The sequence below is a fragment of the Orcinus orca genome, chromosome 1 (genome assembly GCF_937001465.1).
Source record: "Orcinus orca chromosome 1, mOrcOrc1.1, whole genome shotgun sequence".
Classification (NCBI taxonomy): domain Eukaryota; kingdom Metazoa; phylum Chordata; class Mammalia; order Artiodactyla; family Delphinidae; genus Orcinus; species Orcinus orca.
The window spans coordinates 105,122,372-105,125,553 of NC_064559.1; the positions used below are offsets into that span (position 1 = coordinate 105,122,372).

The 3,182-nt window shown below is 51.4% G+C and overlaps 1 non-coding gene across 1 annotated transcript; it reads right to left on the minus strand.

The window, feature by feature from the left end:
* Positions 1–1,850: 1,850 nt before the first annotated feature.
* On the minus strand, positions 1,851–1,923 carry TRNAV-CAC (transfer RNA valine (anticodon CAC)). The gene has a single exon. It is a non-coding gene; the product is annotated as a tRNA-Val (tRNA).
* Positions 1,924–3,182: the final 1,259 nt, after the last annotated feature.

Sequence of the window (3,182 nt, forward strand, 5' to 3'; positions counted from 1 at the left end):
CCTAAATTTTACGAACTTCAATCGCTATTGGAATTAAACTTTGCTTATTGGATCAGTAAAACCAGAAGAGGAAATTTAGGCCGTTCAGTGCCATAAGCATTTTGAAGAGAAAATAAATCCTAGACGTGTACACGCTAGAATACTGTGCCAGCAATGCTTTCCACATCATTAGAAATCCGGAAGACAACATAAAGTAGTGTTTAGACAGAAGTTCTTAAACTCTTGTGATGCACACAAAATTGTCTACCCGTGCAGACAATTCTGGGAAGCTCTTGAGAACTTTCCCCCTCCCTTTAACGCAGTTCCCACCTGCTCCCTTCATCCTCCCACCACACGTAAGATCCTTCACCTTTCTGCCCTCTGCAGGGCCCGGGGAGCCAGGCAACAGCCAAGGGGCAGCTGCACTTCCCTGAAGGGCCTTTCCCCAGGTAGGCGGTTCCAGCGCTCAGGCTGACCCAAGACCCCACTGCCCGCCAAGGCAACCGGGAGGAGACCAGAGGGCAGCCGGTCCTACTAGCGAACGTGCCTGGCCTGCACTTGGGGGACAGCCGAATCAAACACCGCCTGAAGCTTCTCTACAAGCCTGGAGAGAACGGATTCCAGGTTACTCCAAAGGCGTCGCAGTTCATATATATGGAGAGAGAGTGAGAAAGCAAACGTGGGAAAATGTTAACTCTGCGCGGTTAGGTCCAGAATATACGTTTGTATTTCAAGTGTTCTGTATGTTTCAAATGTCTTAATGAGTTTTTGGAACTCAAATCGCAGGTTGTCTTTGGATGAAAACTCTGTGAAACCATCAGGTTTCTGAGATGAAGGAAGAAAAGAGAGTCGGATTCTTCTTCCACGAAAGGAGGTTTCCCTGAGCGGGAATTGAACCCGGCCGCGGTGGTGAAAGCGCCGAATCCTAGGCACTAGACCACCAGGGAGCCGCGCAGGAGACAGATTCTCAAATTTGGCCTCTCCACTTGAAAATTGTGACGGTAAAGGTTGAATTTCTGAGAAGGGCCGAGCAGAAAAGAAGGCGATTCCCAGTGCCCCTTAGGTTGAACGCAGTAGTGCGCGGCGCCCAAGTCGCTGCCCCGCTGCCCATCACCCTTCAGCTCTCCCGACCTGGGCGACTCTGGACTCTGAGGTCAGGCCACAAGGTAACTGGCTGGGTTTCATCCTAGTCTAACTTTAGCTCTACGTGCGGCCGACCCAAAGACATGCTCTCTTTCTGAACCTCAGTGTCCTTTTAAATTAGGGGCCCATTTGGGCTCTCAGCGGGTGATGAGCGGATCCGTCTACTTCGTGATCTGTGACCCGGCTCTGGGGGGTCCCCTGATAACTGCACGTTACCGGCTCCTTTGCCTCCCCGACCCGCTCAGTTCGTGGAGCGTGACATTCTTCATCTACGTGTCTTTGGGTCGAGCACCCGGGGCGGCGTCGGGTTCGTGCTCTTTTGGCCTGTCACGCAACGTGCTCCGCGCGTGTGCTGAGGTGTGGGAAAGCCAAGGGTGCTTCGCAGGAGTGAACTCCTTGGTTTTCAGACATGATAGGTGTCAGCGTGTACAGGAGATTTAGGCGCCTGCTTAGGAGGTGAGGGGATTTCCGGATGTAAAAATGAGCCGAAGTCAGCCTTGTCCTTTGCGCACTTGGGTCAGCTGGCTGTGGCCTGGACTCCGCAGTGACTCAGAGCGGAGAAAGGAGGGCTGGCTCCTAGCGCTGAGCAGGCTCTCAGGCAGCAACGGAACTCCTGGCCTGTCCCTTGGGGATGGAAAATGCAGCTGCGCCCGCTGCCTCAGCCCCTGCCTTTCGGCCGTTTCGCTTTTTTGAAAGGGAAGGTAAAAGTTTCAGAAAGGAAGAACATTTGTTTCCGCTCGGTTTCGAACCGGGGACCTTTCGCGTGTGAGGCGAACGCGATAACCACTACACTACGGAAACGGCGCTGGGGGCTATCAGCTGCATCCATGAAAACCTAGGTCCTGCCACCAGTATCCTGGTCACCAACGTTTTAAAGCAAACAATAAACCGGGAAGCACCAGCGACCCCTCAAGCGAGAAGACTGAACTCCTGAGAGGCCCTCGCTTAACTTCGGGATCCCGCATCCAACGCAGTGTCTCCAGTTCCACAACTAAGCACCTGAGGGCAGGAGTCGCCCCCGCTGACGCCCCAGCTCCTGGAATTTCCACTGGTTCTTTAAGATTCTCTACCGTTGGTGAAAAAGACTGATCCTGTCATCTATTTTCTGAACAGTTAAAACATATCACTTTAGGTTCCTACCTGTTAACTTCAATATCTCAATCATCTGTTGAGTCAACTTCCACCTTTCCTTGCTTCTGTTCCTTTATAATCCTAGAATATTGTGACTGAAGGATGAACCTGTTGTGTGAAAAATGATAGAGTCATGATGTTATCTTTCTCTGAAGATTGTGCACCCTCTCCCCCAGCAGGCAGCAGAGGGGAAGATCACCTCAATCCAGTCCTTGACTGAGCTGATTTGCAGGGAAGTCTCAGCCCAGGGCTAGTTTTCTCACAGTGCCATGCTCTAGACGGCTAGGGCTCCCACCTGAGACCCTGAGGTGTTTCCTTGGGTCCTGCCCCTTGAGGAATTCTGAACTTCCATTTTTATCTCCTTCGTACCACGATACTGGTGGAAATTCCACTCTCCTTCAGCCACACTCTGCTTGCCCTCATAGCGTCATACATGCGCATGGCTTAATTTGCAAATGTCTTAAGGGGAAATCCTGAAGCAAGCATCCAACACACTCATCAAGCCACTCCAGGATATTGGCTCCTTAAGTCTGAATACGTGGACAGCCCACATTACTTTCTTTCTTCTTCTTCTTCTCATCTCCCTTCCCTTCTTCCTGCCCCATCTTCTCCTCCTCCCTTTCCCCTTCCCTCCACTCCTCCACCCCTCCTTTCTTCCTGGCCCTCCTCCCCCTCCTTTTTTTTTTTTTTTTTTACCAGATTTCTGACACTACTTAGAGTGTTGCTGTTTTCCCTGACCCTCAGCAGCTGCCCTGTCCCTGTCGCTTGTGCCTTGCCAAGAACTGGCAAATGCGCTAAGAGGAAAAGGTAGAGAATCAGTTTCATTCCAATAAGCTTCTTTCTCTCTCTCTCTCTTTCTCTCTCTCTCTCTCTCTCTCTCTCTCTCTCTCTCTCTCTCTCTCTCTCGCTATTCCTGGGGGTCCTAGGTG